Genomic DNA, 13965 nt, shown 5'->3' with positions numbered 1-13965 from the left:
CTAAAAAGTTCTCTATGTTACACTCAACATTTAAAAATGGCGTATGGTTTATTTAATTGATGTGCACTCTGTTACAACTAATCCGGCTATGTTGGATTTTTGCCCGGTTTTAGCCCTTAACTAACATACTTTCACTGGTTTTTGACATATTATATGCTGCTGAAATGGCTTCTTTTGTGGTTCTCATCCAAATTTTGTGTCATTTTCTCAAGGAAGTATAGGTTGGTATAGTTGATCCTTAGCTACTATCTTAACCCTTTTGCACTGTTCAAATTTACTTCTGTTTTGTTATGTTAGGAATGAAATCATCCACTGAATTAAACTGCTGTAAAAATGCATCAGATACATTTTTTTTTTTTTTTGCATAAAACTGTTAATCATCCTCTGTCCTGATCAAAACTACTAAATTGATTTAAAAATTGCAGAATTTTAAGTCTTTCATTGCCAAATTCACACAACACACAAAATGACGTATTTTCAATATAAAAGGTAATAGTGGACTGGATTTTTTAACCCTTTTTTCATAGACTTGAAAATGTGAACGATGATTTGTAACACCATTGCCTTTGATGCATAAAAAAACTCCCTAATTTACTGTTGGTGGCTGTTTTTGCCCCATCGACTTTTATTATAACCATATTTGATGATGCATAAATGCACAGTCTTTGTTTTGTTTACTTCAAAAGATGAGATGCATATTATGATTTTCTCAGACACATCAAGGTAAGTACACAAAGGTCACACTCACAGACACACACTTTATTTTCTTATATACTCCAATCCAAAAACTTCCAATCCAAAGATTTTTTATTTTTTACGCTGGTCTATCTAAAAGGTTATGGTAATGGTGCCAACTGATGATCAACAGTAAAAATTAAAAATTTTACCTCTTTCCAACAGGGAAAACCATCAAAAATCAAAAACGCATGATAGTATAGTGTCATTTTTATGGTGTTATGGTTTTGCAGTCAAAAACATGCGGTTATAATGGAAGTCAATGGGGCAAAAACAGCCACCAACTGAAAATTAGTGAGAAAACATTTTATTAATCAAAAACAAGTCATTAAAGGCAATGTTGTTTCACTTGTCCAAGACTTAGACTGACCAAGACTGATAAAAGGTCAAACAAAAACCAGATCAAAATTACCTTTTAGATTAAAAATACGTCATTTTTGTGGGTTTTTTTACACCAAGTTAGTGACATCATTTGTGAATTTGCCTATTAAAGACTTAAATATTGGAATTGTCTAATCAATTTAGTAGTTTTGATCTGAGGTTTATTAACAGATTTCTGCAAAAAATAAAAAATAAAAATTCATTTTTTTTATCTGATGCATTTTTACAGCAGTTTATTTAGTGGATGTCACCAAAAACTATTCTACTAGCTGAAACACAGAAAAGGTTATGGTCAAATTAAGATTCAAAATCACCCCACAGTGGATGAAAACATGCCCAAATGCACATAAGGGTTAAAACTCTCACGCAATGACTCTGGTTACAATATCAATCGTTGTGTTAATATTGATTAGGTTTTAATAATACAGCCCTTCTGGATGTGTGTGGATGTGGAACAAATAATCATAATAGCAGGGCTACTCAGGGGCTACTTGGTAGACTGACCTGTTGGTAAAAATGACCTGATGATACTTGAGGCAAGGCTACCTATAGACATTGCCTTTTAGAGTTTTAGCCATAAAAGAAGACATACAGATTTATGTAGTTCATTCCAATTTAACTTTCAGCTGTTGGTAACTGACACAGACAGTTTTATGATCCATATGGTACATGCTAGGAGGTAAAATGCCTTTCGCTTATGTCTTTCACTCTAGCAAAACCACGTGCTACACTCATGTTGGTCCCCCTGATATGATACCTTTGATACTTGACACATTAAAAGTATGTCTTGGTGTTACTGGTGTGTTGCTGGAAACTCTGATTGATCTGAAGGAAGAAAACAGGACCCTCTAGCAGATTATTTTCTTCTGATCTGGCTGTAAAAGAGTTTGATTCTTCAGCTGGACTCAGTTACCTTTCTTTCTATTTGATATGTAAATAGTGCTTACGTTTACTGTACTGTAACTACAGTAATTAACAATTCAATTATTCGTTCATTTTCCTCAGGCTTAGTCTCTATTTTAGAGGTTGCAAAGCAGTAAGAACCACCAACTATTCCAGGCTATTTTTTATGCAGTGGATACCCTTGCAGCTGCAACCCAGTACTAGGAAACACCCATACACTCTTACATTCACACACAGGCATACATTATGACCAATTTAGTTAATCCAATGGGTTCTATGCACAGCTAGAGTTTTAAAGTCAACGATACACTTTTAGTAAAAGCTTAATGTCAATATTTTCAATTTCACAAGGTTGTTTTTACAGCATCAACGTTGTAATGTGATTACAATACATTCAGTTAAGAATAGACTTAAGCTTTTATTTAGTTGTTCAAGTGTGAAATAAGATAAAAGACTGTTGTAAAAGCTAGCACCCTCAGTAGCAACAGGTTAGTGCAGAAATTCCATTAAAAAATACTGGGGTAAAATAAAGTCATATTTTAAAAACATGGTGGGGGGAAATGGAATTTAATGCAGTGCTTCTTGACCAATCTGAGACCCACTTTATATTGTAAATCTATCAGGCAGTGAAGATTGCTGATTTTTAAAGAAATGAGATCTTAAACGTGACAAACAATGGAAAGACAGTTTACCAGAAGCCCTTGGACTGCCTGTCTGAAAATTAAAAGTGTGTGTCCATACAGCCCATTTACCTAAAGTGTTCAATGAAAAACACAGACTGTGGAATGTATGTTTAACAGAAATATTCTGTGGATTGTATTTTTGAATGTAAAATGTTAAAAACAGTAGATTACTGGCAACCATAGCTGCCAATATTTTTACGTAAAATCAAGAAAGAAAGAAAGAAAACAGCAAAATGTTTTTTGTGTCACCATTGTGGAGGATAGTAGCGTCTGTGTTCAAGTCCAAGATGGACTGAACTTATCTGATGTTTGGCTGCATCTTCTTTTGTTTAAATGTAACTGTGTAGTCACTAATGCAGTGAAAATCTGTTTGCTCATTGCAAACACACTAGTGCACACATTAATACAAACACATTAGTGCATTGAAGGACTTTTTGTGCACTCAGCTACGATTTTGTGAACTGAACATTGTATCAGATCATGAAATATGGTTATTTTCCATAAATTTAAACAGTTCTATAAAACTTCTGTATTTTTTACGGAAACATTCTGGCAACCATAGCGGCTAGTATTTATTTATTGTAAATTTAACAGATATTTTACCTATATTTTTACATACATTTTTGTTAACCCTTTCAAAAATGTTATCTTTAACACTTTCATAGTGGTTGCCATATTAACTCTGAGGGAGTGTTCATTTTACTTCTAAGGTATTTAAATCTACTATCTAAAATTTGCAGTGTAGCGCATGTCTTTGGACTATGGGGGAAACTGGAGAACGTGGTGGAAACCCACGCAAACATAGTGAAAACATAAACTCCATAGAAACACCAACTTACCCATCCAGGACTCAAACCAGTGACCTTTTTGCTGTGAGGCGTCTGTGCTAACCACTGAGCCACCGTGCCGCTTCATGTATTCACTTGTTATTTCACTGTTTTTGGCTTTAAATGCTGTATCAGATGCCAAAATTAAGGGATAATTAATGACCTGCTTCGCTTTATGAGCACATCAAAGCTTCAAATGTGCATTTTATTCTAAAAATACAACAGATCAAAGATTATTATTCTGATTGTACTATGGTCACCACCACACCTAAAGACAGCTGTTGTATTTCAGCATTTGTCATGTTTTTGTCTTTACATGACTCCTGTGTATAGGACTAATTTCTCACCCAAAGGCTTTTTTTCATAAATTTTCCTTTTGGCTTAGTCCTTTTATTAATCTAGGGTCGCCACAGCAGAGTGCATTGTCAGCTTATCCAGAATATGTTTTACACAGCGGATGCCTCTCCAGCTGCAACCCATCACTGGGAAACACCCATACAATCTCATTTACACACATACACTGGACAATTTAGCTTACTCAATTCGCCTATAGCACATGTGTTTGTATTGTTGGGAAAACCGGAGCACCTGGAGGAAACCCACGACAACATGGGGAGAATATGCAAACTCCACATAGAAATGCATACTGACCTAGCCGAGGCTTGAACGTTCTTGCTGTGAGGTGACAGCGCAACCCACTGCGCCCCCACGCCGTCAGCTTTTTATCGTTAAATTATGTATTTTTTGTTGATATTGTAGGCTGTGCGATTTGGAATAACTAATTAGCTCAGCATAGTGATATAAGTTCTGTAGAACTGTGTGGTCAAGACCTGCCTGGAACTACTATAGCTGTGCATTTACCTGAAAATAACTGCACACCTTAGAATCAACACCCTTGGGGTGTTTATGTTGGATTCATGACAAGGCAATAGAGTCAGTTGCAGTAGATTAATTTTACAGCACTAGCCTAGGCACTCAAGTACAGTACATTAAAAATAAATGCAGGCCATGACTGAACATGCAGGGTGATCTCTGAGTGGCAGTCTCCAAAATTAAACCCAGAAAAGACTTGTGCCCACCAGTCTTATTAGGTGAGGTTAATATTAAATTAAAATAATGAATTAATGACTTTAAAAAATTGCAATGGTTGTTAGCAGTGTTGGGGTGCCGCATTACAAGTAGCGTGAATTACTTAATAATATAAATTGTCTAAGTAATGAGTAAAGTAATGCATTACTTTTCAAAAATAAGTCATAATATTTGAGTTGCTTTTTAGTTTAATTAATTACCTTTTAAAAATAAATTGCTGAATTAAAAAATAGTCACAATAAATCACACAGTCATGAAAGAAAATAATTTTTCTTAAGACAAATAGTGAATAGCAACATTCACTGCAGATTTTATTTGACTCCTTTATGGAAAAACAGTAGTTGTGATTTTTAAAGATAATACTCATCCCCTTCACTCAGCATTTGAATTGTTGCCATCAGGACACAGGTTTAGAATTCCTAAAGCACGAAGAAATGCTTATAATAAGTCATTTATCCCAATGGCAGTGGTTATTTTAAATCGGATCACTGTTTGAAGTGAATGTGGTGGTTGCCAAGAATGATCTGCAGTAGTTTGTAAGAGGCTAATTTGGATTTTAAACCTTTAACTTATGTTGTTGTCTTGATGAGTGTTGTTATTGTGTGGTTGTTGTATGTATGCAATTGTTGTCTGTAAATCCAGTGTTAAAGACAAATTTCCTTTCTGTGTCAAGCAGAACAGGCAATAAAATAAAGTTTAAACTAACTACTACAAAAGTAGGAAACATATTGCTTTAAACTTTCAATAACTTGTATATATGGCATGTGTATACAAATATGTCAGGAATCTGGGGTCAGGAAGTTCTCCAATAACATTATCCTAAAATATATATTTTTTTCTGTGTTTTTAAAGGTAAATGTTGGTGTAGGTTATACAGTGCATTCTTAATCGCAGAGCACAACTCAAGTTCTGAAAGAGATCAAGCCTCAGCCAAGCAATGCAAAAGTAACTCAAAAATAATGTAACATTACTTACCATAAAAAGTAACTAAGTAATGCAACTAGTTACTTTTTGGGGAGTATAATTCAATATTGTAATGCATTTATTTTCAAAAGCAGCTTTCCTCAACACTGGTTGTTAGACTGTAGCACTTTTTTGTGTTGTCAATATGTGCTTGTTTTGTTTACACCTGTTGGTGTGTGTGTGTGTGCTGTTGCGTGCAATGTTTGTATGTTTAAAACCCCCTCTGAAAAAAATTAAGGGTAACTGGCATCGTTATTTTGGGGGTCGTAGGCCTAAAAGTTTGGGAACCCCTACTGTAGTGCACATGTGAATATTTGCTTTAGTGTCTGAAATGACCAAACAGTTATCATAATGGGCTATTCAGACATTTTTGGACAGCTTGGACCTGAAAACAGTATTCCATACATCACAAATTAACAAGTGGATCAGATAAGCTTCATGCATGCTACAGTACCATGCTTGAAATTAAATGTTCAACACAGGTAATGCCCAGCACTGATGTTGGGTGAGGGGATTGAATGTTCAGGTCGTTTTGCAGGCCAGTCTATTTCATCAACACAAACAGAATTTGTTTGTGTCCTCTCTAAACAGTTATAATAAGTTAAACATGCACAATTCTCCAGAATTCTCAAGAATTGCTGAAACCATTCATTCAGAGGTGGCAGGTGCAAAAAGATGTCTCTTTAAAGGTGCTTCTCAGTTTTTAGATCTACATCATTCTGAACAACATTTGTATTCCGAAATGGCTCAACAGAAACTTGATATTTGTGTTAAATTGACAAATGTGCCAAAGATATTGCATATTTGCATTTCTTTTCATATTAAGCATGTCTTTAAAGCTATCCTATGACATTTTGTCTTATTTTTCTTTAAACAACTGTAGGTTTCACCCACAGTCCATGCACAGTTGGAACTTCTGGCCTTCACAACAGCTATTGCAAACACCCCATTTTAAAAATGAATATTTGTATCTATTTCTCAGTAAATATAGGCAATGCACTTTGGTGCATTTAAATAAAACAGATTTATTAAACAGATATGTTTATTAAAATAATATTTTAGTCACCAAACATATTTAGAAAATGAAAGTTGCAATTAAATTCAAGTAAATATTGCAAAAAAAATGACAACCAACAAAATTGCAACCAAATTTTATTTATTTATTTATTTTTGCTTTTCTTGATTTTTCCACTTTTTTAAATTTGTATTTAATATTTTTCTATATCATATAAATGTGGGTGTACTAGTTTATAGACTGTTATCGTAAGGTATTGTGTTAGATAAGCTTCAGATTTGGCAGTAGTACTGACTAATAATGTATATGCACAAATACAATATTGTAGAGCTTCCTATTAAAAATATGAATTTAAAAGAGAGATTTGTGAGGGATCTACTTATATATGCTGAGCACTGTATCTTAAAAAAAAAATTATATTTCAATCACAGATGCCGGTGTGCAGAAATGCATGTTGTCATGAATTAACTTAATTGCTCATGAATTAACTTAATTAACTTAAATCCTGTCAGGAAAGAAACAATATTGTATTAATAATATTAAATTTGTTTATAACATTATAACAGATATTAAATACATTTAAAGAAAGGTTCAATGATTATTAAACTTAAAAAGGCAGCGATTTTCTTACTAGTTGACTTTCTCATACCACAGACAATAGCTTTTGTTTCAGTTTTGTAGAAATTAATTATTGTAGTTTTTTTTTTTTTTTTTGGTTAAAAACTGATGAAAATGTTTGAATGTTTTTGAGTATATATTATGGCTGCAAAATACTGGGGAAATATGCGGTATGTGACATTTCTCCACAGAAATCCTATTCCACAGCTGTTTTTAATCATTTATTTATGGACTGTAACCATCAAAATAACCAACCAATATATATATATATATTTTTTTTTTTTTAAATCCAATTCAGATGTAAAGAATATATGTGAAGGTGCAAACATTTAGAATTCAAAACAATATGAATGAGTGAAAACCTCAACAGACATTCAGATTTTATTATTATTTTTATTTTTAATTTTTTGGCTGTTGTTATTCACCACTCTTGTCTCTGCTCCCCCCATTAGTATGTTTGTTTGACTCTAGGTTCACCTTTGGGCCGCTGTAGCCAATAGCACCTACTGCGGAGGTAGTATAACAATAGTAAGGCATCTGATTGGTCAAATCTTTATAAAAAAGCTACAATAAATGTAATTTATTGCACCTCTCTGTGATACAGACATTGCAATAACTATAATATTAGGATATATTATGCAGCCCTAATATACAAACACACACAACACACATAAGGTACATTTCTTAACAAGTTCAATATTTACTGCCAATTAGCCCATCAAAAATATTATTTTTTAATAATATTTTTCTGATGCATGCAATACTAATTGGCTTCAATCAATTCATTACATTTGTCATTCCATGCAAAAGTTGGAAGTCGTAGAAGAAATCAATGCTGCTATGCTTTAAGCTCTTTACCGCATTCAAAGCTATTTCCTTAATGATTCAAAACTTGCTTGGCATCCTATTTGCATGTTCCTGCAAATGTTGCCAAATGCCAACCCTGACGACTGCCCTGCTGCGCCTTACAGCCCAGTCTTGTCTGAGCCAAACAGTCAAGGAAAGCCAAAGATACATGTTCTATTTATATACTTGCTCTCATGTCCATATCTCTCACAGAGCGTTACGCATGTTTGTGGGTGGAGTAAATCCCTGGTGAATAATCCTATAGAATTAGAAAAACATGTGTTTAACATCAACTGCTATATCTTGAAAATTTTCTGATGGCTTATTTAATTTGAAAAGTCTCAAAATTCCCAAAGGCATTTTTGATAGTGGCAGTATTAATTTACATGTAAAGTACACTTACAGTTGAAGTCAGAATCAGCCCCCCTTTGAATTTTTTTTTCTTTTAAATATTTCCCAAATGATACGTAACAGAGCAAGGACATTTTCACAGTATTTCCGATAAGATTTTTTTCTTCCGGATAAAGCCTTATTTGCTTTATTTGGGCTACAATGAAAACTGTTTTTAATTTTTTAAAAACATTTTAAGGTCAAAATTATTAGCCCCTTTACGCTATATTTTTTTTCGACTGTCTACAGAACAAACCATCATTGTACAATAATTTGCCTTATTAGCTTAATCTGCCTAGTTAACCTAATTAAGCTAGTTTAGCCTTTAATTGTCACTTTAAGCTGTATAGAAGTGTCTTGAAAAATATCTTGTCAAATATTATTTACTGTGGTCATGGCAAAGATAAAATAAATCAGTCATTAGAAATGAGTTATTTAAACTATAATGTTTAGTAATGTGTAGAAAAAAAAGTTCTCTCCACTGAACAGAAATTTGCGAATAAGAATTAATGGGGTGGCTAATTATTCTGACTTTAACTGTAAATGTGAATTTTAGTGCCCGTAATGTGTGGATTTTACTATTAAGAATGCTGTACATGAAATCACAGCTAGAAGCATGTCAAGGTTTGATGCTGAAGTGTACGGGCAAGTCGTTTGGCTTAATATTAAAATGGAAAAAGCTTTAAGAACAAGTTGACAACTTCACACCTGCTGTGTTTTTACTGCTTTGGAGTACTGTGATTCTGTAAATACTCTGAGATCAGCAGCTCATCAAGGCTTCCCCACAGCAATAATTTATATCCACAAATACGAGCCAACAACTATCAAGCTTCTCATCACTCACGACTCTAAATGCCCCCATGGAGATCTACAATTTAACTCAGACATAAACAGCTAAATCAAAACATGACTGACATGCATGTATTGTACTTTGGAGAAGGAATCATGCTTAAGTTTTTACAAATATTTTCTAATATTTTAATATTCTTTTTTACTGCCCAATTTACCAATTGGTTGACCATATTTTGATTGTTTTAAATAATGACTGTTAAAGTAATTTAAAGAATGACTGTTTTAAATAATGGTTTACACACAGCATTGTTGGTTTACAAAAAAATCATACAAACATAATCCTGTTGCACTACTACACTTGATTTTGGTTTTATTGTAAAATATATATATATATATATATATATATATATATATATATATATATATATATATATATATATATATATATATATATATATATATATATATATATATATATATATATAAGAAAGCATGTTAAATGAGAATCTGAAATATTGTATGGCACACTTCAAAAAATAAAGATCATTTAGTGTTCAAAAATGTCTTATTTTGATTATTTTTTAAATAGATTGCCCTTCATATTTTCTGATTTTCATAGTATATTTATTAATTCTGCTACTTTTACTATAAAATGACATGTAAGTTGATATTTTATAAATTATGGGATGTGTTGGAAAAGCGGTAACACCAAAGCTCCAAAAATACAAATTTATTCAAGTAAAAAAGTTGACACAAAGCGAAAGAAATGAAATCCAAACATTTTTTTTCTTGGTGGAATATCATTGTACACAAAGCCAGATAAGACATCTCTACATGTTCTTTCGGTTTTAACGGGTTGCTTTTTACTGCATCTTTGCGTTGTTTAATATCTTGAATCATATCAAGGCATCTAGTTTGCTTTCATTGGTCATGTTCCATACAAGGTCCTGTATTATGATACTTGTGAGCAGTGCTCCTAATCAAATGCCTCCTGACACATGAAAAGTGTATCCCTTGATGTACTTTCCCTATCTGGTTTCCGCTGTCAAAGCAACATTTATTTCCAACCACACCAACTGCTTAAGTGTTGTAGCAAACAGCTGCAAGCTTAGTTCGGCACCAGCTGACAACCTTTCATGGTCAAGGCATAATTTAGTTAACTGCAGACCTGTGCTTATTTGTGTATTTTAAATGTGTTAAAAACATATATTAATAGCGCATATTACAAATTCAGTTTTCTGAATGCACTGAATAGATTAATAGCAGCTTGGTTGTAAGGTTTCAAAGACTAGTACTCCTTTAAAATATTCTAAAGGTCATAAAAGGACTGTTGCAGAAGCTGTGCATAAGTTATTTATAGGCAGTCTCATTTCTTTAACTGCCTTAATGTAACTTAAGGATAAAGTCATGTTTTATTTAACAGTGGCATATGAACCTAATACATGCCAGTGTATGTTTTATACTTAAACATTTTTTAATGTTTCAGAAAATTAAATGTAGATATGCAAGAAGAAAAAGTCCATTTAAGTCCAACAACTACAGTTCAGAATAGTAAAAACATTATGAAGATAATAAAAAGCTAATCGTAATGGTGATGTGCTTTTTAATTTTTAAATGAATTCTTTACGTATTTTATTATTGCATTTTAAGTACTGAGGAATCAGTTTAAATGGTCTAATCATTAGAATTATATTATTTTCTGAGCGTGTAATCTTTAGAGAGAATTGTATAAAGGGATCCAAAACAAATCATCTGCTTTTATTTAGAAATCTTAGCAAGCTCCCTCGTGTGGTCGTCTAGTGAATCTGTGAGGAAGGAAACATTACACTCCTTACCAGCACCTATTTCCAATGCAGACACAAAGTCCTCCGCTGGAGGGCGCAATAGAGTTAGAAAGCAACATTCTTGGTTAAATATCAGAATGTCGCCTGACTCTTTGGAGACGTTAACACTTTAATATATTGAATTTAAATCTTATATTAATTTGTGTATAATGTACAGAGTCAATTCTAAGCATTGACATGTGACACATTAATGGAAATTCCAAAAAAGGGAGCATTCAAAAAAATGTAGCAGCATGCTGTTTGTTTAGCTGAACCATAAAATCAGCTGGTATAATTCTTTTGATTAACTTATACTATAGAGTGAAGAAAACTCTTATTAACCCATCATACCTGATTAATGGTTAACAACATGTAAACTCCTGTGAATCAAATTAGCCAGATACAGCACATGTGCTCTGAATTCAAGAGATGGAAGCAGGTTGGCCTCTGTCTGCTGCTCCAACAGAGAGTCAAGATGGATTTAGATAAAGCAGAAGCAAATGTTTGACAGAATTGTTTTGTGTTTGTAACTGTAACACTTACTAAAAATCTTCCTCTAATTTTGCAGGATCCCACCGTTTGTTGGGACCACTTTGCTAGGACTCCTGTTAGGGAACATGCAGGATTCATGTAGAAACCTTGCAGGGAAAAACATAAGTAAAACATCTGAAAATGTTAATTATTAATTACGAACTTGTTTAAACAGCTTAAAGATAAAATGAGACAAGTGTGAAGAAAATGAACACTGAACAGATCGGCCCATCCTGCAGAAACAATTGGACTCTGAACAAAATATATTTTCACTTATCTTATGGCTAGGCCCACACAGAATATGTCAATGCTGAAATACGCAGATATTTAGCCCATCGTTGAGTCTATTTATTTACTTGTGTAAATGTGTGTAAGAAAGTGTTTGATGATTTATTTACAAATACAGTGTAAAGTGATATTTTCTGTCTTTTAGTTTATTTGTTTTATATGACAGACTTGCTTTGTTTACGTGGATCTAATTGGATTTAAATTGTATTTTATATAATTAAGTTTTATTTAAGGTTCTGATTACAGATTTTTTACAAAATTTTCCAAAAATGTTTGCAGATTCTGTCTGGCCCTACTTATGGCTAATACAAATATATAATCTTGTAGATTACTTAATATTAGAAACAAAATGTATAATGAAAACCCAATAGTATCTACAGCAGACTTGCATATGCAAGCTGAGTTTATTTTCTTAGCTTATCGGTTTTTTTATTTTTATTGTTTATTATTATTAAATCCATAAACAGTGTATACAATATAAGTATATATACCATGCAGTCTCAGTCACAATGCACTCAATGGAGCTAGTAACGTCACTGTGATGGGTAGGGTTAGGGGCGGGGTTATGTGTGCTCATTAAAAGCATTGCATGCAGTTCATATGTCTGAGATGTCTGCATCGTGTTTGCATCTCTGAATAACACAATGTGTTATAAAATTAAACTTAATTTATCAAAACGTGATTTATCATTCATTTTTAGCCCAAAGTAACCCAAGGAAACATTTTCTCAACACTTAAAATTTTTAAACTCTTGGATTACAAATGATTAAATAGTTTATTTTGATCAAATATTGTATTATCATTTTTACATGAGCACTGGTTCATTTTATACGTACATTGATAAATTGCTCTGACCTAAATATAAGTGCAATTATAGATATCTCTTTTTTATTACATGTGCTATTAAATTTAGCTATATACAGTGATAAATGTGATCATTATGGATTCCTTGCGTGTACAGAAAATTGCAGACTGAACCCAGCGAACACACTTTTTGTTTGTTGTATAGATTTTGGAATTTGGGGAAAAAAATTTGTGCTAGTTAAATTCATAAATATTTAACGTAATATTTTGTGTGTTACTTTATTAACATAATTTACACTGTAACACAAATGACAATCATTTGTAATGTAATGTTACTACATAGTGGAAAACAATGTTTAGTAGACTTTACTTACAATAAGTGAGTAAACCTGTTGCTTGTAAAACAATTAGTTGACTTTACCTAAAAAAGTCAGTAAAACTGTTGCCAATTTTTTAAATAAATGACTGTATGTGCAAAAGAATTAGGTTAAATCAACTTAAAGATTATAAAGGTTAACTAATCTTTTATAGTAAGGTCAACCTTTTGCTTAAAAATGTAACCAGCACAATTAAGTTGAGCTCTTGACGGTGTTTTAAATAAGAAATGTCGCCGTCTTGTGGTCAGTGAAATGACTGTATATTCTTCCGCAATGTACCGTGACGTCAGTCAAGCAAACAGTTATAAACAGACTATATAGCTGTACATGGTGATGGAAGTTCTGTCTTAAGTCAAAGACGCGTCTACGTCTTATCCTGGACTTTATGTTATGGCTGGACATAAGCATTTTAGTTTCATGAAACATTATGTATGGATTGTTTTTGGACTTCTTTCAATTATAGATGGTCTTACGTTTTATTAAGGTTTTTAAAGGCCTTTCAATAATGAATGTTATTATGTTATACCTGTGTAAGTGACATCTGAAGTGAAATACTTCAACAGTTTTTTCTTGTCTTTAAATAATCTCTTTTTTCACTGCCATCTTTAAATGTTCACTGTATTAGATGTAGTGTTAAACATAAGACACTTTTTCTTTTCTGCAATGAGCAAGTAAAAAGTCAATGTTTTTTTTTCTTTTCTTCAAGAGAGATGCGTTCAAGTACTTTAGATGTGTTTTTGGAAGTCACAATACGGTGAAGACACTTTATTTTCTTATGAAACATCCCAATTTGCATGAGTCGCTTTCTTGTTAACCAAAATGACTTTAAAATGATTGCAAGTTTAGAAGATATATAGAAAAGAAATAAAGCACATCATTTACATACATTTAAAGTGGGCA

Source organism: Danio rerio, chromosome 5 (genome assembly GCF_052040795.2).
Source record: "Danio rerio strain M-AB ecotype USA chromosome 5, GRCz13ab, whole genome shotgun sequence".
Taxonomy (NCBI): Eukaryota; Metazoa; Chordata; class Actinopteri; order Cypriniformes; family Danionidae; genus Danio; species Danio rerio.
This window is presented reverse-complemented; position numbering follows the sequence as displayed.